This window comes from Sinocyclocheilus rhinocerous, unplaced genomic scaffold (genome assembly GCF_001515625.1).
Source record: "Sinocyclocheilus rhinocerous isolate Xijiao unplaced genomic scaffold, SAMN03320098_v1.1 scaffold1456, whole genome shotgun sequence".
Lineage (NCBI taxonomy): Eukaryota > Metazoa > Chordata > Actinopteri > Cypriniformes > Cyprinidae > Sinocyclocheilus > Sinocyclocheilus rhinocerous.
Genome location: NW_015630970.1, coordinates 698,475 through 721,758, shown reverse-complemented (window position 1 = coordinate 721,758; position 23,284 = coordinate 698,475). Strand labels below are relative to the sequence as shown.

The following is a 23,284-nucleotide window of genomic DNA, read 5'->3' as shown; positions in this document are numbered from 1 at the left end:
TGTCTATGGAGGGTCAGAGAGCTCTCGGATTTCATCAAAAAATATGTTGAATATTTTGAAAATATCTTGAAAAATGTTGTGTTCTGAAGATGAACTTAGGTCTTACGGGTTTGGAACAACATTAATTAATGGCAGAATTTTCATAGAAATCTATTATAAAAATAATCTGAAAAGAAAAACTTTGTGGAATTAGACTTTTTTTATTAATAAGTAAATAAATTGTATATATCATTTTATGAATATTTATGACATGTTTTATATGATACGTTTTACACGTAATCTTATTTCAGATTTTTTTTAGTATGAACATTGTACTAAACAGTTTCACAATATCAACATGCCAATACAGTGTCTTCAAGGTATCAATGGTAAAATAGATTTTTCAAATAACATCATCGCAAACACTGCTAAAATGAAAAAAAAAAAAAAAAGAACCCAACCACCTTAAGTTGGTTTAAGATGTCTTCTTTTAACCTCATGGGATCTATCTCAGCAAAAGAGTGCAGCATTATACAAATGTTTCCCCGAACCCGAATATTAATCTTACACATAAACATCTCATGGTAATCCATAATTATTTTACATTTTGGCAAATTGGTAGCTAATTCGTACAATCCTAATGGGTGGTCACACTCCACTTTTCCTTCTATTATCTTCCATTTTTCCGATGTGAGAGAAACCGCAAGCATCTGCAAATTTAGCTGAGTTCCAAAGTTAAAGTTTGGACTCACTGCAAATTTGTTTTACATGAAGACGTGTGATCAATAGAATGCAAACTTTAAATCTGCAGAACTGAAACATTGCATTAAACTGGAATAGATTGCATATTTTTACATATGGCAAGTATTATATGCCAAGTTATGCTTTTTAAAGACGCTGCAGGATGTGACATCATATTACAACCGAGATACTATGTACCAATGGGTACTTACACTGTGGTTACATACTATATACACATCTAGTTACTATGTAAGTACATAGGTATTATGGCCACTTAATATAAAGTGCGACCAGAAAGAGAATTGCATGTTCCCTCTCAGGACACACCTTGAGCTGATTCTGCAGTTTCATCATGACCTCTAGACCTGTGGCTTGTCCTGCTTTCCACTCAGCTCGATCATTGATCATTTCCATGATGTTTTGTGTGTATTTGAATGATGTAAATAAGTGCTTGAGCTCCACAGGAGTCCATCATCTCAAATCTCCAGTATGCCATCAGCTTCATCGTGAGACTCTTATAGAGACTCCTAATGCGGTAAACATCCTTCACCGTTTGCACCGCAAACTCCAACCTCCACGCCAACGAAGAAGCAGACAGGAGAGTTACATTCTTATATAATGCAAAGCATTTCTGCAGTCACAGGTCACATATGTTGAAACATACCGTGATTTCACCATGATCAACATTCATCTCAAACAATCAGGTCTGCGATAGGGAAAGGTTTGTCTTAGTGTGGCGATTGACGAGATGGAAATGCTGTAAACTTATCAAGTCCTCATGTGCGTGCACACACACACACACACACACACACACACACTCACACTCACACTCACACACACACACTCACACACATGTTGTGTATTCATCACGTTATGGGGACATTCCATAGGTGCAGAGCAAAGAGGAAACTGACAACACACCGACAGACAAGACAGTGCAGGTTACTTCTGGTATGAAACAAGGTCTCAGGACTCTCAGCTATCAAATATTTTTCATTTTTAAAGAAATTCAAACAATAAATACCGTTTTGTGGTTCTTTATGTATCAAGACAGATCGCTGTAGTGTTAGCGTAATTTTTGTCACACTGTACAACAATAATTACTGTTTTTTGCATTATTGTTTAGGGTTGGGGTAGGTGTATATGTTAATAAAACACAATCAAATTCAAATTTTTCTGAATGCGGAAGTCTCGTCTTTACATTTCCGGTCTCTGTTTCAAGTCACAATAACATATTTTCCAAGCCGATAATATAGTGTGAAACCTATTAAAAATGGTTTAAAAAAGCACATGGCGCCATAGTTTCATCACTTTACAGTGTTGCAATGACCATCTTTTTGCAGTAAAGGACCTGTCATAGTTTAATGAGTGGGAAGATGACATGAAGTGACGCGAGGTTAGCTGTGTTGAACAGTGGTGGAAAGAGTACTAAGAAATTGTACTTAAGTAAAAGTATTGCTACTTAAGGAATAATTTACTTGAGTACAAGTAAAAGTACTGAAAAATAATATGACTCAAGTGAAAATCTACAAAGTACTTCAGTATTATTTTTTCTATTTTCACCCAAAATGAGACGATGTGAGCATTTTGGAGCAGGGTTAACCCTAACCCTTACACCCATGTACTTTAATGTCTGTTTCACAAGTGAGACCCAGAAAATCACTTATATGGAAAAATGCATCAGATATCAGCTGAATAACATGCAGAGAGAGACGCTTTGACTGATGAAACGTGGAAGACAATAAACACACAATTGCAATGCAATGTTAATTGACATAGTTTGTATCACAGTAAAGATTTTTATAAAAATATATTTTCTGTCTCACTGTGATAAGAAGCAACATAGAACCACAGAAACTAACTGTTTCAAACACGACTGATGTTATATAGTGATTTTGGAGCAAAACATGATATTAGTCTCAAACAGGTCAGGTAAATTGTCATGTTTGACGCTATGTTAAGCAAACATACTAGCTATCCCTGTTGCCAGGAGCAACTGTTTTATAACTCATTTTGAAAAGTACATTCACATATAAGATTATGTGGTTGTTTTTAAGAAGGACAAAAGCAAAGAAGGATAAGTGAGGGTTTAAAAGAAATCAGGGACGCGGGAAGTAGGGGTGCTCGTCTACTTGTTATAAAATTAAAATTTTGATTCCTCTTATCGATTCTTTTGTCTGCATTTTAATATGACTTTAAACCATTCATGCACAAGAAGACTTGTGCACTGTTTTCTATACTGCACACATAGTGGCGTAGCCATCATTTCAGAAATGAGGGGGACAGAAATGTAAAAAAAATTTTTTACATACCTTCAGAACAACCGAATCAAGCCCAGTTTTTTTTATTTTTTTTTTTTTATGTGAATATAGATAGATAATGTAGAAAAGTCACAAAATCTTATTCCGCTGAGATGAAGGGAACCATTTTTTTTAACTAAGGAAAAGTTGATTGGGGTCATATTGACCCCAAGGACAGATTGAGGTTAAGAAGGGCAAAAGCAAAGAAGGATAAGTGAGGGTTTAAGTTTCTATACTGTAATAAATGTTATGTCAATTAGCACTGCATTATTCATATACTATGTATTACCTGGAAATGACCTGAAATTACCTTTTTTAAGCTATACAGTGATAGCGGGATGCCTTTGTCCATATTAGGGATTTCCTGCATGTCATAAGTTATTACTTCCATGAGGCCGTTTTGGACTTTCTGCGCGAGAGCGCCCAGCAGAGAAAACAGTCCGCGAGTCTTCTTGACTTGAATGATTTAAAATCACATTAAAAGTGTAGTTTGTTATAAAAACAAAGGTGGACACCAGGCACATTTTCGGTAGGACAAAAAAGGAGCATTTTATTTAACATTTTAACACATACCTAGGCTTGGGGATCCAACATCTTCTTTCTGCGCGAGAGCGCCCTCCGGCTTTGAGTATGAATGAAACATTTACTGCATGTTCACATCGTCTCGTTTTGGATGTGTATAAATCGTCCGGTCATACTTAGACTAGCCTATGTAGTTTCTTCGCCCATGTGCACACACATCCAAAGCACGCATACATAAAAAGTGATTTAAAACGAATCTGATTAACAGATAAATCATGGTTCATGTATCAGCCAGATGAACGTAAAAATGTGCTCCACCCCAGAAGTTTGACAAGTGCCCGTCAAATGCCGGCTCGCTCTTTTTTTCCATCAGAGCCACTTTTGTCTTTTTTTTTGTACTTTGTACAAAAATAAAAAAATTAATAAATGTAGCGAAGTTGAATACTTTAGTTTTATTTTACTCAAGTAAAAGTAAATGTACCACAATTTAATTATACTAAAGTAGAAAAATTAAAAAATGTACTCAAGTACTGTAACGAAAGTATTTGTAATTAGTTACTTTCCACCTCTGGTGTTGAAAACAGATGAGCGCACATTTGCATATAAGTTACAGCTCCCGATTGGGGCAAAGTTCACAGGATTTTGTCCACAGAATGATAAGAGCACACGTTTTAACATATTATTTTATTATTTCACACTCAGAATTTTAACTTAAGCGCTTCAAGCTATACATACAGCGCCGGACATGGACAGATTTTCTGGTATGCAAAATAAGTACTTTAAAGGAATTCCGTTAGCTTATTGCTGTTACTGTGGCAGCCAACAATAGCACAGCTTAATCCTGCACACATTTTTATATTTAGATATATTGAAAAGGTTTCAATTCAGTCTATCTTTTTTACCCCGTTTTAACTTGGATTTCAATGGAGACTGACCGTAGCTGTTGGGCAAGATGGTGGATAGCAACGGTGGCACATAATATCCGCATTCTGATTGGTCAGATCACCTGTCAATCAAGCTCTTTGCGAACCGTCAATTGTGAGAAAAAAACTCTAAATTCTGAGAAATTTGTATTTATTATTTTTACTGCAAGATGCAAATTCAGAATTCGAAGAAAAATGACAAAATTGTGAGATGTAAACTCGCAAAAAAAGTCACAATTATCTTTTGCATATTTTTATTCTATGGCGAAAACAAGTTTACATTTGAGAGCAACAGTGGAAGGGAAGAATATTGGTGAAAAACAACTTGAAATGTGTAATTTATTTTACCAATCACTATTAAACAATTACAACTACATTCACAATAATTAGAGGCCGTACCTCATTACTTCAACAACCTGTTTTTTTTTTAAACAATCTCTCTATCTTCAATAACACCACAGTTAGCACTGTTAGTCAGTCACACGGGATTTTTTTTTTTTAAATGTGTGTTTTTCTTCAGTTATTATTTGCGAAGTTTATGGTCTTTTCAGCCAGGATAAGCAAAATATTGAAATCATTAAGGTGGGTGTGTCTGCTACGCACATGCTGACACAGGTAAATAAGCCAACATAAAATATATTTCTTTATATATGTAATTATGCAGGAAATGTTAAACATGAACATATATCTGGTATTAGTATCTGAAATTCATTCGAATATACAATGAATAACACGAAACAAGCCTCTGTTACTATATTGCTCTATGTTGTATTGAAATTCAAAGCTTGCACCATTTTGGAAATAAAGCTTCCTTTGTACCATACTGTATGTAGTCAGCATTATTTCTCTGAATAATTTATGGTGTGTATATTTTAATGTCCTGATTGAGCAACATCTATTTCAGACTTTTAGATCATGCAAATTCTATGGTGTTTTAGTATTACCGTTTCCATAGGAGTAAACTTTTATGTATATATGTTGAATTAATTATTATTTTAAAACCAACCTTTTAATCATTACCTGCTTCAAAATGAATGATGTTAACAAAATCATTGTTGAAATATTTGCAGTTAGCCTACTGTACGAATAAAAACACTACAGCAACAATAATACAAATAACAAATAAACAGTGAAAAACTGTACAAGGTGAATTAAGGTATATGTGTAGCATATATCTCTATTCAGATTTGTCTGATTGTTGTCATTTGTAACACATATATTCAGCATCCAATGTTTATTATATTTATCTGATGAACGCTACTGTAATTTAAATGAAGGTAACTTTTAAATACCTAGGGGAAATCCCTGACATTAAACAAATAACCGTTTACATGCTTAGGGCGTTTGCATTGTATGAATGTACAGGGATACTTAAGATATAAAAACGCTGACTTGTTAGGTGATGTTTTCTCATTAATTCTATTAATTCAATATAATGTATGGGAATAGCTAGTCTCAGCCTCAGACATCACGCCCACGGACCGATGTATACGGCACACTTAGCTGGAAACACTTTAGGAGTTTTGAAGTCGTCATTGGCTTGGCTGAATTAAGCTTATCTCCCGGATACGATGTCAAGGCTTTGAGAGTCCCGTTCTACGGTCCAGTTAGATGGATTTAAAAAAAAAAGAAACTAATATAGTTTCGTGTCTTGTGTCATTTACATTTCACCAGGTTAAAATGATATCTCAAGCTTTATGCCTGATTTATTTGTAACACATTAACCTCAAAACCTTTTCAGCTTTCTCTTTCTAGTGCGAATAGGGCTTTATACAGGATTTGCGGGAGACGTGTGTCGCGTTCTTTAACATTCTGCCTGGAAACAAAGATGTTGTGATGCCAAACCCCTTCATGGAAGAAGAAAGCCATCGTGCTTACAACTGTGAAGAGCGCTTACCAGGATCAACTAAATACTGGATTTTCAAAAGTATGTGAAATATTTAAAGTTTGCAGCATAGAATCTTTAAAATACGTCCAAGAGTTTTACTCATCTTTTGTTATTGTGGGGACATTTCCACGCCCCTAAACATGATGCGGCACAAAAAGAAATGTGATTGATTGCTTTACCTGTCAGTCATATGGCCTCTTGGGTGGGCCTTGGCCATTCAAAGCGGCCAAGGTTCCCAGACCTTCTGCCATCATTCTGAAGGTCTGGTTACGCAAGACTAGGGAATAGCTACTAGGGAATACCATTATGGTGGCGCGGTGAGCAATCCAGTTCTCTATTATAGATCAGTGGGAACAACTGACCCTGTCGTGACTGACCAATCAGAATCAAGCCTTCCAGAGAGCCGTGTGTAATAAAAAAATATTTATTACATTCAATATTGAAAAGTGCTATACAATAATGAATTACCTGCCAAATACCCGTAGACTCCAACTTCAGCAAGAGTAAGGATTTTGTCATCTCCAGGAAGATGAACAATCATATAACGTCCCACCATCCCACCGCATGAGAAAGTGGCAGTGGCACTGGCCGCAAGAGTAGAAATCACACCACATCTACAGACAGAAAGATTGTTTGTTATTGGTTTGTCTTAATCTGCAGTGCTATTAATAGGCTAAATACAGTCAAAGAAATCCTCACATGGTGTTATTGTAAACGTCAAGAAAGTTTCCAATACGAATCACCGCCCCGTTAATCCTATAAGCAAAGTTATTTCTATTGGTGATGGTGACTCTGTTCACTCTGTATACTTTCAGTAGGTCCACTCTCCACCACGGGTCAGTCTCTGATTTGGTGTGGGCCACAGTGGTCAACAATCCATCAATAGCATAAGTAGGTATCCAGAATCCATAATCTGATGACTCACTAGTTTCACCCCAAAGTGCTGCGTTCTCTGGAAAATGTTTCACGAATAAAGGCCAGTAAGAAGTCACCATTGTTTTATTCTTATCAGAATCAAAAAATTATCAAGCATTAGATCTCAAAGGGGATTTTTAAAGCATCTTACCAAAGTAATCTTTATTACTTATCATCAGCAATGTCAGAAATTAAGGGTGCAAAAAATGCCAGAGGTATTTAAAGTGAACAGGCAAAAGAACAAACAGCTATCCGGCTATTTTTTATTTAATTTTTTTTAAGTCAGATAATGTAATTTCTAAGTACTTTAAAATTTCTAAGTACTTTAATATTTGCCAGTTCAAACAGACAAAACAGAACAAAGATTTAAATAAAATGAATGCTTCTTGCCTTCTTGTCCATTTGCCATTCCTTCAATCAATAAAAACCCTGTGGACATGAGATTTGTGAGTAGAACTAGGTTTTGTTAAATCACAATCATATTTGCATTTCTTTTTTTTTTTTAATTCCCTTTAATATTGTCGCTAACAAACTATCTAAATGATAATGGAAACATAAAATAGACATAATAATGACAAAATCTGCAACAAGAAAAATATTGTAATCTAAAGTGGGACGAGGAAACATTCCTGTAAATCACTATCAGGTGTTCTTGACAAATACAGACTATCAAACTATTTTTATACACAAATGAGCATCTATTTATCATAAGATTTGTTTGGTAAAGTAGATCTAAAAACAACTTTGAAGACCTATCCTAGAGATTAAGTGACAAACAAATCCACATTCTACAATCAACAAGTTTGAGATCAGTCAATTTAAGAACTTCACGCTTTCATTCAACAAGGGCACATTTAATTAATCAAAAGTGTCAGTAAGGACATTTATAACATTACAAAATATTTATATTTCAAATAAATTATGTTGTTTTGAACTTTCTTTTCACCAAATAACAAATAAATAATGCATCACAGTTTACACAAAAATATGACGCAGCACAACAGTTTTCAGCATTGATAATAATCAGAAATGTTTCTTGAGCAGCAAATCAGCATATTAGAATGATTTCTGAAGATCATGTGACACTGAAGACTGGAGTAATGATGCTGGAAATCCACCTTTAATAACAGCAATAAATTAGTTGAACATATATTCACATAGAAAATGTACTTCTTTTACTTATTTTCAGTTGTAATATGTTTGAAAATATTATTTGTTTTGTAACAATACACAGAGCACAAGTATATAATGTAAACAATGATAAAAATGTATGGTTAAACAAATACCTTAATTATAGACAACCATAAATGTATGAAACAGCAACTGATCAAGATTAAGTTTATTTGGCAAGAAATTTCAACACGAACAGAGCAACATTTCTGAACAATGGAAAAACACTGCAGAAAACTCTGTTATTATGTTAGTGTGAATCTAATAAAAAGCAGATACATGAATGTTGTACTTTACCCAGTAAAATCCACAGGATATTGTAGAGCTTCTTCATGGTTGTTTAAAGGCATCTGTCTTTCTCTTAGGATGGAGACTGTGCATTATATACGTTTTATGGAGGACGATGCATTTAAATGTGCATCACATGACATTTCTCGTCTCTCCACCCTTCCGTCACATTCTCCTGTCTGTCAGCTGCAAAAACACATACAAACAAATAAGCGTCAAATAAGCAAGCAGCTGTAGAACATGCGGACGACACTTAAATGTGATTGTGCTTTTTCCATTGATGAACTTACATTAGGACATCAGAGCTCCTCCATTTCTTACTGTTTTTAAAGGTTATGTAAAGTCTTGTTTGTGTTCTCTAACCTTAGTGTAGTTTAAAAGTTCTAGAATGCATGAATGAATTATATAAAAGCAATCAAAAACATTAGTGACATCCATTTTATTTTATTTTATTTTTGCAAATTTTGTGTCCTCAACTCTCCAACATTTGCATAGACACTTATGCAGTACAGGCTGAGCTGGAGTTGTTTTTGTTTTTTTTAGTTTTGCATAAAACAACATTAACAGTAGCACAGTTTCCACCGGTACCCTGCTGGCCAGCAGTACCAGTGGTGGTCGTTGTTAACCCGGACATCGACTGATCCAGTATGAAAATCTGGTTTATGATCCGCATGTTTAATATGGCACAAGTTTCACGAATAGACCCTATTCCATCTATGCTACTAAAAGAGTTGCTTAAGTCATAGATCCTCTTCTGCATATTATTAATTCACCAATGACGTTAGGATATGTTCCCAAAACCTTCCAATTGGCTGTTATTAAGCCTCTCATTAAAAAACACAACTTGATCCTAGAGAATTAGTTAATTACAGACAAATCTCAAATCTCCCTTTTCTGTCAAAAATACTAGAAAAGGCAATACCCTCTCAGCTATGTTTCTTCTTAGAGAGAAATGGTATCTGTGAGGTTTTCTAGTCAGGATTTAGACCGTATCATAGTACTGAGACCACTCTCATCAGAGTTACAAATTACCTGCTCTCGAAGAAGCAGTCGAGCAGCAGAAGAGGACAGCAGTTTGTAAGTATTTTGTCTTGTTTTTTCATTTGTCGTTGCTAGGAAGCATCATTTCACTTACCGTGGTAAATACGTGCTCAAGTCGCATTTTTTCTCGTGCGTATCGCAGAACTTTCCAGTTTCGGTTTGCTAAATAGTAAGGCGTGGCCAAAGCCAGTAAAAGTACTTATTTACCTGTTTGAAAGCACTTCTTAGAAGAAGCAGTCGAGCAGCAGAGGGCGTATTACAGAAAGATCCTAACTTTAAAATCTTATCTTATCTGTTTGGCAACCATTGTATTTTCAGTTAGGACCACATTTAGGACAAAAGCTATTACAGAACAGCGTTTCCTAAGTGTGTTATCTTATCTTAACTACAAATAGGAAGGGGGTATTACAGAAACTTCCTAACTTGACAAAAAAATCCTAAAAACGGTCTTAAAGGAACACTCCACTATTTTTGAAAATAGGCTCATTTTCCAACTCCCCTAGAGTTAAACAGTTGAGTTTTACCGTTTTCGAATCCATTCAGCCGATCTCCGGGTCTGGCAGTAGCACTTTTAGCTGTAGCTTAGCATAGATCATTGAATCTGATTAGACCGTTAGCATCTCGCTAGCTGGGGACTATTTTCAGGCGCTGGAAAAATATAGAAACTCTTTGGTCATTTTAGATCGAGATGCTAACGGTCTAATCAGATTCAATGATCTATGCTAAGCTACAGCTAAAAGGAGCCGTTGTTCACTGACGAGCTGCGCAAAAAATCGCGCGAATATGAACGTGGTTTGGCGCAGCTCGTCAGTGAACAACGGCTCTGTGTAGTTAATTCTGCTCAATGTGAAAGCCCGCAGGTGATGGAGATTTACTGCTGATTACAGAACCGGCTTTACTGATAAGATGCGCGTTAAATATCGCATGCGATTTATCGTGCAGCCCTAGTTACAACCAATCTTGGATCTGCGTGTCTTGAACCAGGCCCTTTGCCGGTTACCGTTCAAAATGTTGACGCTTCATGGCCGAGTCCCGAGGTGGGCGTGGCAGCGCGGCACAAGTTACACCGGCCTGTCGCCAAACCTTCACCCCATGTTCAGACCTTTGTTACGTCTTGAGACTTATTGTGTGTGTGTCTTGCTTTGCTGTTTCTCTCTCTCTCTCTGTCTCTCTCTCTTTCTTTCTCTTTTGTCACATCCTTTCTTTCACAGGATTGGATCCTACCAAAGTGATGTCCAGATCTGATTGGTGGTAATGGGACCAAGGAGCAGCAATAAAAGGATCTGACATTTCTCGTCTCTCCACCCTTCCGTCACATTCTCCTGTCTGTCAGCTGCAAAAACACAGACAAACAAATAAGCGTCAAATAAGCAAGCAGCTGTAGAACATGCGGACGACACTTAAACGTGATTGTGCTTTTTCCATTGATGAACTTACATTAGGACATCAGAGCTCCTCCATTTCTTACTGTTTTTAAAGGTTATGTAAAGTCTTGTTTGTGTTCTCTAACCTTAGTGTAGTTTAAAAGTTCTAGAATGCATGAATGAATTATATAAAAGCAATCAAAAACATTAGTGACATCCATTTTATTTTATTTTATTTTATTTTATTTTTGCAAATTTTGTGTGCTCAACTCTCCAACATTTGCATAGACACTTATGCAGTACAGGCTGAGGTGGAGTTGTTGTTTTTTTTAGTTTTGCATAAAACAACATTAACAGTAGCACAGTTTCCACCGGTACCCTGCTGGCCAGCAGTACCAGTGGTGGTCGTTGTTAACCCGGACATCGACTGATCCAGTATGAAAATCTGGTTTATGATCCGCATGTTTAATATGGCACAAGTTTCACGAATAGACCCTATTCCATCTATGCTACTAAACGAGTTGCTTAAGTCATAGATCCTTTTCTGCATATTATTAATTCACCAATGACGTTAGGATATGTTCCCAAAACCTTCCAATAGGCTGTTATTAAGCCTCTCATTAAAAAGCACAACTTGATCCTAGAGAGTTAGTTAATTACAGACAAATCTCAAATCTCCCTTTTCTGTCAAAAATACTAGAAAAGGCAATACCCTCTCAGCTATGTTTCTTCTTAGAGAGAAATGGTATCTGTGAGGTTTTCTAGTCAGGATTTAGACCGTATCATAGTACTGAGACCACTCTCATAAGAGTTACAAATTACCTGCTCTCGATGAAGCAGTCGAGCAGCAGAAGAGGACAGCAGTTTGTAAGTGTTTTGTCTTGTGTTCTCATTTGTCGTTGCTAGGAAGCATCATTTCCCTTACCGTGGTAAATACGTGCTCAAGTCGCGTTTTTTCTCGTGCGTATCGCAGAACTTTCCAGTTTCGGTTTGCTAAATAGTAAGGCGTGGCAGTATCGGTATCGGGCGAGTACTGGAAAAAGTGGTATCGGTGCATCCCTAATTATAATCAGTGAGGCTGTCTACACTGGCTGCGGCGCGGTGCACAATGACAGATCCCCGACAATAAACTGCTGCCGCGTTCTATTTATGATGTGCTCGATTGTCGAGCTTGATAATGCAATTTAAGATTTCCTAACTAGAGATAAGATACGATTTTGTAAGATAGGATAAAAATCCCAAATCAAGTTAAGATTTGCTTCTGTAATACGAATTTCTGACATATCACATCTTAAGTTAAGACCTAAGATAAGAAACTTTCTGTAATATGCCCCCAGAAGAGGACAGCAGTTTGTAAGTTTTTTGTCTAGTTTTCTCATTAGATTTCAGCGCGGTTGTCGTTGCTAGGAAACATTGTTTCACTTACTGTGTCTTACGGTGGTAAATACGTGCTCAAGTCGCATTTGTTCTCGTGTGTATCGCGGGACTTTCCAGTTTCGGTTTGCTAAATAGTAAGGCGTGGCCAGCTGACTTCATTAACAAGTACTCAGGCAAGTATAAAATTGGTTAGTTCACCACGGCAGCGGTCGCAGCAGCCCACTTGTGAAGCCTGATGAGTTTAAAGACCATCGACTACCTGCGCAACTCCACCGAGCAAGGACACTGACAAGGCACTTGAGTATTGCTTTTCTCCCCTTTCTTTACTTTTTGTACAGCTTGTTCTCATCTACTTGTTTAGTCAATTGTCCTCACTATGTGCTTTCAAATCTCTACTATTACTAACACTCGGAAATCACGCACTGTACGTTGGAGGCAGGCCAATCCTAATAATCTACGCCTGTCCCTCTGTCCTCTACTACTTTACTCTCTATTCCAATTGGTCTCTGGAACTGCCAGTCTGCTGTTAACAAAGCAGAATTTATTTCTTCTATAGCTACTCATTCCGGTCTCAACCTCATGGCCCTAACTGAGACTTGGATCAAACCTGAGGACACTGCCACTCCTGCAGCCCTCTCCACAAATTTCACTTTTTCCCATACCCCTCGCACGATTGGGAGGGGTGGAGGTACTGGTCTCCTCAAATGAATGGAAATTTGATCTTCAACCATTTCTTACAGGCAACAGTTCATTTGAATCACATGCAATTACTATTACCCACCCTGTTAAAATTCACTTTGTAGTCGTTTATCGTCCCCCAGGTCAACTGGGAAACTTCTTGGAGGAGTTGGATATGTTACTATCAAACTTTCCTGAGGATGGTACTCCTCTGTTACTGCTCGGTGACTTCAACATCCACCTAGGAAAACCCCAGGCTGCTGACTTCAACACTCTGATCGCCTCATTTGATCTCAAGTGAGTGTCTACTATGGCTACTCACAAATCAGGTAACCAACTGGACCTCATCTACACACGCTATTGCTCCACTGACAACACTTTAGTTACTCCACTGCACACCTCAGACCACTTCCTCATCACTTCTAACCTCACAGTAACTCCTGACACAGCACACACTCCTCCATAGATCACCTTTTGACGTAACCTACGCTCACTCTCTCCCTCTCACCTATCCTCTATGGTTTCATCCTCACTTCCTTCACCCTCTCAGTTTTCAGCACTGGACACAAACAGTGCTACTGACACTCTTTGCTCCACTCTAACATCTTGCTTAGACAACTTTTGCCCACTTTCATCCAGACCAGCACGCACTACCCCCTCTGCCCCCTGGCTGTCCAAAACACCGGGTGGATTTTTATCATTATAGGGTGGTTGTGTACACACCCTGCCAACACACATTTCAGTTCAAACAACTTGTAAAAGTGCATGTAGCATCCTATGACCCCTTTAAATAACCGAAAATGGTTCTTTTATAGCATCGCTGTGAAGAACCTTTTAAGCACCTTTAGTTTTAAGAGTGTACATGAGAATTTGCATAGACACAGACATATAAATATGACAATAAATAAAAAGTAAATAAAAAGTTTAACTCACCAAAATAACAAGCAAAAGGAATGTTGTCTTCACAGTCGCGGTCATACCAGTAGCCATCGTAAACACGAACACACAACTCATTTTCCTGTTGTCCAAGTTTCCACCTTGTGAACGAGGATCTGCTCTGATCTAACCAGACAAAGACTCCATTACCTGTAGTCCGATAGAGTCCAAGCCAAAACTTTCCCAGTCCTGCAGTTTTCAGCAGCTCATTGTGATCCACCTGATCAACGGTGTTGACAAGATCAGCGTAATTCTGTCTGCAGTACTTCTGTGCATTCATCCAGTTCATGCTTGAGGACACATAGACAAACTCATGACGCTTTTTTAAGAAAATAAAAAATATTCTATGTATTCCTTTCACTACTAGGACAAGAAAATCATCTTAAATGAGAAATTGTAGAGAAAGAGTAATCACAGTCGCGGTCATACCAGTAGCCATCGTAAACACGAACACACAACTCATTTTCCTGTTGTCCAAGTTTCCACCTTGTGAACGAGGATCTGCTCTGATCTAACCAGACAAAGACTCCATTACCTGTAGTCCGATAGAGTCCAAGCCAAAACTTTCCCAGTCCTGCAGTTTTCAGCAGCTCATTGTGATCCACCTGATCAACGGTGTTGACAAGATCAGCGTAATTCTGTCTGCAGTACTTCTGTGCATTCATCCAGTTCATGCTTGAGGACACATAGACAAACTCATGACGCTGTGAGAACGTCACGTTCATCAGAGCTGAAGATGGGAGAAAATGCATTCATTTAACTTTCAGGTTATAATACAATGAACCTGATTCAGCAGTTAAGAAAATAAAAAATATTCTATGTATTCCTTTCACTACTAGGACAAGAAAATCATCTTAAATGAGAAATTGTAGAGAAAGAGTAAACTGTTCCTCATGACCAGAGACCTATGAGAACAACTTGTTAAACTACTCAGATATCTGTATAAACCCATGTTTTAATTCAGACTGTTCAAACTGCTCTTTCACCTCTAAATAATCAGACAAAACCTGTCATTTTTACTTGTTCTCTTCTGAACATCCCAGGGAAAGTAAATGGCAGTGACTTCATATTTCTGTTCTTGTGTTGCGTTCTTTACAAAAGGACTTAATTCAATGAGATTTTCTTTTTATTAATGTCAGAATGATAGGAAAATACCATCACAAACAGGTCAATTAGTGATTTAACCAAAACCATCATTAAAAGTGACCAAGGAGTTTCAACTTACATCCAGAAAACGTTGTTTAAACGTCCAGCAGAACTGTTTATATTTATGTGATGTTTCCCGGGTCCTGTTAGATTCTGAAAATCAAACCATATTTAAACAAGTTACGACTGAAATACAAAGAGCTTCTCTCAACAAATGAAGATGATGGTCATTTACCTGCAGCAGTGAACAGATGGAAGATAGATAGCGACTGATTCTGCGTCTGTGTTCTTCTCATTAAATTCAGTTTTTAGTCTCGATATGCAATTGATCACTTATGCAAAACTTATTGTCCGTCTTAGATGCTAAATGTTTTCGTAAAAAAAAAGATTTACGTTCTGCCTTTGTTACAATGTGATTCATTCATTCAAATCGCTTCGCAAAGCATGGAAATAGCTAATGATGAGTTGTGCCTCCATCATTTTGTCTTACAAACAGTGACTTGCAAATTACAACAAATGAAGCAAAATTACATCAACTATTGGGAAACACGTCAATGAAATGCATGTCAATAAAGATACACACGTGCATGCATACACCTTTAACATCTTCATTGCCTGCCAGTTTTTATTTACAGTTCACATTTGTGGTTTAAATTAATAATACATGTCACATTTTCTTCAGCAGCTTTATTAAGGTTTATTAGGACCGTTTCCATTAATCAAGTTTCAGCAACATTTCGAACCGGCACACAAAAGAAAAACCTAAAGTGCATATGATTATGTTGATTGTGGTCACGCTCAGGTTGCCTTGTATAAACATTCATGTGCCGACTTTCAGCCAAATTTCCTCTGACTCGCCCGTCATGATTGCTGTGCTGCTATTGGTTCATCATACGGGTCACTGCAAAAGCCAGGTCAAATACTTACTCAGTTTTCACATTACCAAAACCTGGAATACAAAACAAGGCTTTCCTCTGCTGCCCGCCGGTTAATTTTTATTTGAATTTTCATTATTTAAATGTTTCTTAGTCAGTGCTATGTAGATTACTTAAAAGTTGTAAATTGCATGACAAACATTGCAGTTAGTAATGTAATCCACTGCATTACATATTTTAGGTAATTCCATTACATTGTTTTTCTATCAAATTATTACTGTAGAAACAGAAAAAAAAACATCTATAATCTCAGATTACACACTTTTGTTTACATGTAGGGGAGAGTGGGGTAAGATGAGCCATATTTTACTTATGTGGTCGTCAAGATAATGGCAAATGAGGTACATGAAGTACAATGAAAATGAAGTACAATAAAAGCATCTAAAGTAATTTAGGATGATTCCTATCATTTTAAATTATCAGAAAGTATCTATGACAAGGGTTCTAAAAAATATTGCTTCTTATAACAAAGTGTTCCCGTGGCTCGCTTTGCCCCAGGTTAAGGGTAAGTTGATCTACTCGATGAAATCATGTTCTCCTAAGAAGCACCATCTGGGTGTAAACTCTGAATTTGATTCAAACCCAATGCGAAATTTCAAAGATAATTTACCTCTTTTAACAACTAATTTAATAATCAAATTTTGCTTTAAAAACAGCCATATTTCTTTGTGGATGTGGATCTTTCAGATGAATTTAAGTAGTGCTGGGGCCCGTTTCAATAAGGTGGTTCAACCAACTCCGAGTTGAGACTTAAACTCTGAGTTGACGTACCCTGAGATGGGAAACTTTCGGTTTTCAGAGTTTGGGGTTTCAGAACAGCTCAATTGAGTTAGTTCAGTCGACTCTGAGTTTAGCGCGTGCACCACAACTATGAGAAGTCATGATCAATAGAGCTCCGAAATTATGATTCACCATGGCAACAGCACCGACAAAAAGACGTCCGCATACTTCCGAGTCAATACATAACTTACGAGGATGACAAGGATTCAAATAAGGATGTTTAATGTAGAGACAACAAGGCAGATACGGGTAGATGAGACACACACACTCAGGGTAACATTCACAATAACAGACCAACTAGACTACAGGAGGCAGGAACTAATATAGGGTGGATAACGAGGGGCAGACAGGTGAGCACAATCAAGGTAATTAACTAATAATGAGGACAGGAACAACCAAATAAGGACACAGGGGCGTTACACCAGTGGGGTAAGAAATTAAAAATGTGCATACACTAGGTAATAATAACCTAACGAGCTAGCGAGTCAAATTAACCCAGCTTGTGTTCTGTTGAATATTTCCCCAGCACGGGGTTGACAAATAACCCAGCATTGGTCGCATTTAACATCACTTTTAGCGTGTAGGATGGACTAATCATTGTAGTTTGTTTCTATTGTACTTATGAAATTGTCTTAACAATATAGGACCTCTTTTATAGAAGTTTCCCAATAGCCTACATGTCATATTTTAAGATGGAAATAATCAATTTAGCAACATTTGACATTAAACACCACATTTTCCTAACGCAACCGTTTGCTGTGTATGAATGAGGGTGCATTAAAACATCACTAATCACAGGTTAGTTTGAATTCTGAACCCTAGAAAAAAAAGCTCAGAAATGACACTTACCAAGTCTCAAATACAACAGATAAGAGACTATTATATTCAAAAACCAGCTTGCATAAACACCCATACCACTTGAAACACAAATTCAACAAATCTTAAACTAAATACAAGGACAATCTCAATGAATAAATGCACAGTAACTATAAAGACAAAGAAAATGAGTAAATAGTGACGGACTTCATGTGCTACCAATAATGCATTTGTGCTGTACACATACATGTTCAGTTAGTTATGTGTAACCTCAAGTCTGTTTTGTGGCATCCCTGTACTAGTGCGCTTTTGGAAGACATTCCCAATGGACTGGGTTCTCCATGAAAGTTTAGCATGTTGTGTCAAACCCTTCTCCTCCAGTATCTGCTCCATCTGAAGAACAGAAAGACTTTGAAATGATTTTACTCTTGGCTTTTTCCATTGGAATTACAGTGGTAAGTCAAGTTCCTCTATCACAGGGGTCTCCATCTCTGCTCCTGCAGAGCTACTGTCCTGAAGATTTCAGCTGCAACCCCAACCGAACACGTTACTTGAAAATTATAGACAGGTGTGCTTGAGCAGGGCTGGAACTGAAGTCTGCAGGACGGTAGCTCTCCAGAAGCAAGGTTGGAGATCCCTGTTCTATATCATGACGTGTGTGAGACTCACCTTTGCTAAAATCTTGTTCGTCACCGCAGGATCATTCAGATTTTGACTTGATTTCACCTCCACTCTCACGATCTGTCTCTTCCTGTCTGTGAGAAACACAATGGCTACGTTTACATGCAACCAAATAATCCGTTTGTAATCGGATTGACGGCTCAATCGGACTGAAAAGCCTTCATGTAAACACCTTAATCCGGGCACACACTGTGCGATTTATAATGATCCTTTACGATTGTTTCTTGTCAGACTGTACGAACATGATCATGTCACACTGCTGGATTTTAGTTGTCATTAATGTCAGACTTTACGACACGTTAAAAACGGGTGCGCGCAAGAAAACTTGTCCAGAGTTTTACATTATCAACCCATACACGTTCAGTGACTGTGAGCTGCATTACACGCAATGCTGAAATGTATATGAATGGCGGCAATAGTGGCATATTTAAGAAGAATAGTGTAAGCAGCACTACACACCCACATGAAAACAGCAGCGCAACCGGTGTTTATCATAGCAAAGGCAATGTATCATATGAATTCTGTGAGCGGAGGACGAGAGCGCCGGAGTTTATGCGGTTAGAAGAAATCTCTAGCATTAATTCTGATCATGGCTTGTCTTGAAAAACGGAGACAGTTTGACGTTCGTCGTAGGAGATGTCACACTGTAGGACTGTGCGCCAAATCTTCTGATTATAGGAATCGTTTAGGATTTTCAAAATTTGTGTGAATTGAAATAGCGTAATGACGTATGACGCGCAGAACAAGCGTAAACATATGTAAACATAGCCACTGATGAGACATGTAGTCTTGCTATGGTAGTCAGGGTTACCCAGTCGGTATTAACCATTGTACACAGATTGCTTTACTTGCCCACCACTGTACCGCGCCCCGTTGTCACTTTTGAGCCATTTGGTTCAGTTGGACTATGGACGCTACAATTGTAAGTACCTGCCATGTTCAGTGGCTCCATTGCATCATCGAGTCATGATTTTAGCCCCGCCCAAAAAATCCTGAACACGAAAATGTTTAACGGTCTAACTCCACAATTAAAGGTGGGGTAAGCAATTTCTGGTAGCCAATGTTGACATTTGAAATCACCAAAACAAACACACCCCTACCCCCAAATTTTGCCAATACTCGCCACGTCCAAACAAGCACGAAGGTGCACGCGGCAAAAATGACACGAATATTGGCAAGACGATGGTGGAGGAATTGGTTTCCAAGTGAAAAGTAAAGTAAAAGACCGTTACTTACCAGAGAAGGTGAACATGTATGTTCACATGCAAGCACCATCACAAACAGCTTTTAATTTGATTGATTTATTTATTTATTTTCATTTTAACTTTGACTTTCTAAAGCGTTTTTGAAAAATCGCTTACCCCACCTTTAAGTACTACATAGTTCACAGCCCATAGTTCCAACTAGCCAATACTCCCCACGTCCAAACAAGCACGAAGGTGCACGCGGCAAAAATGACATGAATATTGGCAAGACGATGGTGGAAAAGCATCCTAGCTGTATGTGACTTTCTTCTTTCAGACGAATCCAATCGGAGTTATATTACAATTTGTCAAGCCTTTCAATGGGGGTAAGCGGGTGTTGGTTGTCAAATGTTCATAAGACGTGAAATAAAGTGCGCGTATCCGTAATAAAACGTGCCTCACACGGCTCCGGGAGTGAATAAAGGCCTCTTGTAGCGAATCCATGCATTTTTGTAAGATAAATATCTATATTTCAAACGTAATAAACACTTTTTTCTCACTTCCGCTGACTGTGGTATGCGGAAGGCATGCAGGTGGATGACGTATGCGCAGCGCGCGCGCCTCTGAGAAATGCAAGAGCAAAGGAAACAAAGTTTCCTTACTTTAGCAAAGTAAAACCAGTCTCCTCTTGGATTCTATCGAAATCCTCCGACATTTTTCTTTACAAATCCTCGATTTGTGCTTCTAATTCGTGAACGGCGTTTTGTTTTGTTCTCTCTCCGCGCTCTTCACTAATCACGCAACGCCGACGTCCTACATCATCCGCCTCGATGGCTTCCGCATATGACAGTCAGCGGAAGTGAGAAAAAAGTGTTTATTACGGTTGAAATATGGATATTTATCTTACAAAAATGCATGGATTCGCTACAGGAGGCCTTTATTCACCTCCCGGAGCCGTGTGAGGCACGTTTTATTACGGATACGCGTACTTTATTTCACGTCTTATGAACTTTTGACAACTTTTGACAACAATTTTTAATATAACTCCGATTCATCTGAAAGAAGAAAGTCACATACACCTAGGATGCTTCGAGGGTGAGTAAAACACAGGTTAATTTTCATTTTTGGGTGAACTAACCCTTTAAAGCTCAACCATAGCATTGCATTTTTAATATTTGCTGCACGTTACAGCTGAGTTGTGCCTCCATCATTTTCTACTACAATTAGTGACTTCCAAATTACAACAAAGGAAACACAATCACATCAGCTATTGAGAAGTAATTCAATGAAGTCAATAAAGTTATACAAATGCATCCATACGTCTTTTTCCTTCAAACACCTTATGCATGTATTCATGCCAGTTTTAATTCACATTTTTTAAATTTGTGGTTTAAATAAATAATACGTCACATATTCTTCAGCAGCTTTATTAAGGTTTATTAGGATTATTTCCAATAATCAAGTTTCAGCAACATTCCGAGCCGGTACACAAAATAAAAACCAAAGGTTTCTACGTAATTATGTTGATTGTGTTCACGCTCAGGTTGCCTTGTATAAACATTCATGTGCCGACTTTCAGCCAAATTTCCTCTGACTCACGTGTCATGATTGCTGTGCTGCTATTGGTTCATCATACGGGTCACTGCAGGACAGACCTGCTGCAGGACAGGGCGAGTCAAATAATTATTCAGTTTTCACGTTACCAAAACCTGGAAGGCAAAATAAGGATTTCCTCTGCTGCCCTTCAGATTTTTTTTACCAGGTACTAATGTAGTAAAACATTAAAAGACCAAATTCAGCACACATCTTATTGATTGTGAATACTAGAGGCTGATGCGCCCAGAATTTAAATGCAATGCACTAAATTGTCAAAGAACAATTTTTGTTTCAATTTGCATTATTCAAACAATGTTTCTTAGTAGCATTATTTTACTGGGATAAAACATGCTGATGCATATTGTGTCATAGCACTTTACCAGTGATGGTCACACATTAAAAAAAATGCAGGTTAATTTTTTATGGGTCTTTATTGGGTTATTTTTATAGGTAGTCTGATGGTCCATTCAAGTCCTCCAGGGAAATTCGTATTTATAAGTCTAGGTTCAAGTCAATGTATATATTTACATATGAGCTAATAAAATGACCACAGCTGATCACAGTTGGAAGTCATTTTCAGGAGGGGGTGATCCTTTTTACAGCTCAGTGATTCTGATTTTTAATTTTTCTGACATGTTGGTGTTATATCTTTCACTTGAATGTTATACGTTGCACTGAGTAAATACAGCTGGATAAAACAAAAACTGTGTCTGTCTTCATTTTAGGCTACAAAGCAACAAAATGTGATTATTTTCTATGCCCACTGTATATAGAGTGCTCCTTGAAAGGTTGTGAACCCTTCAGAATTTTCTATATTTCTTCATAAATATGACCCAAGAGATCATCAGATTTTCCCGTCCTGAAAGTTGACAAAAAGAATAAAATCAAACAAATGAGATGAAAGCATATTCTTTATCATTTATTTATTGAGAAAAATGATCCAGTGTTACAAATCTGTGAGTGGTAAAAGTATGTGAATCTTTGCTTTCAGTATCAGGTGTGACCCCCTTTGCAAGTTTCTTGTAACTGCTGATCAGTCCTGCACAATGGCTTGTTGGAATTTTAGCTCATTCCTCAGTACAGAACCACTTCAACTCTGTGATGTTGGTGGGTTTCCTCCTATAAACTGCTTGCTTAAAGGGTCAGTTCACCCAAAATTGAAAATTAGCCTGTGATTTACTCACCCTCAAGGCATCCAAGGTGTATATGACTTTCTTCTTTCAGACGAATCCAATCGGAGTTATATTAAAATTATATTAAAAATTGTCCTGACTATTCCAAGTGTTATCATTGCAGTGGGCAGGTGTTTTTGTTCAACAGTCCAAAAGACGTCAAATAAAGCGCGTGCCTCACACGGCTCCGGGGGGTGAATAAAGGCCTCCTGTAGCGAAACCATGTGTTTTTATAAGAAAAATATCCATATTTCAAACGTAATAAACACTTCTCTCTCACTTTATCTAACTGTGGTACGCGGAAGCCGTTCTGGCGGATGACGTAGGACGTCGGCATTTTTCAGCCAGTATGGAGACAGGAGGAGCCAAGCCGGATCAGACAGAGGGAGGAGCCAGGGAAGACCCAGGCCGCAGCCATGAAAGCGACCCACGGTGGAGCTGACGGAGAGAGGAGCCATGGTGGAGGAAGGGCTGATGACTCCAGGGGGCCGTCCGATGGCGGCGGAGTAGGTGGAGGTGGAGTCATGACTCCCAAAACCAGGAGCACAGCGGACAGGGGAACGACCTCCGTGGTCGTGACAGGACAGACAGATAGTCCAATACGGGCAGACAGTTCAGGGCTGACAAACAACATAACCGACCTCCATAGTCGTGACGGGACAAACAGACAGTTCCAGACAGACAGACAGTTCATAAACAGCCTCCATGGCCGTATCAGGACAGGAAGAAGATTACAGTGCACAGCATAAATGAGTACACCCCCTCTGATTAAATATAAAAGATGTATTTTCTTAATGATCACTAATATAATTCATAGAAAGATGGCAAAATTGAAATGTATTAAACATATTC

The 23,284-nt window shown here is 38.0% G+C and overlaps 1 long non-coding RNA gene across 1 annotated transcript; it reads right to left on the bottom strand.

Annotated features, from left to right (window-relative positions):
* Positions 1-7,294: 7,294 nt before the first annotated feature.
* On the bottom strand, positions 7,295-18,484 carry LOC107740775 (uncharacterized). The gene is made up of 3 exons (XR_001640121.1): positions 18,469-18,484; positions 18,047-18,192; positions 7,295-7,305 (listed from the first exon to the last, which is right to left on the bottom strand). It is a non-coding gene; the product is annotated as an uncharacterized LOC107740775 (long non-coding RNA).
* Positions 18,485-23,284: the final 4,800 nt, after the last annotated feature.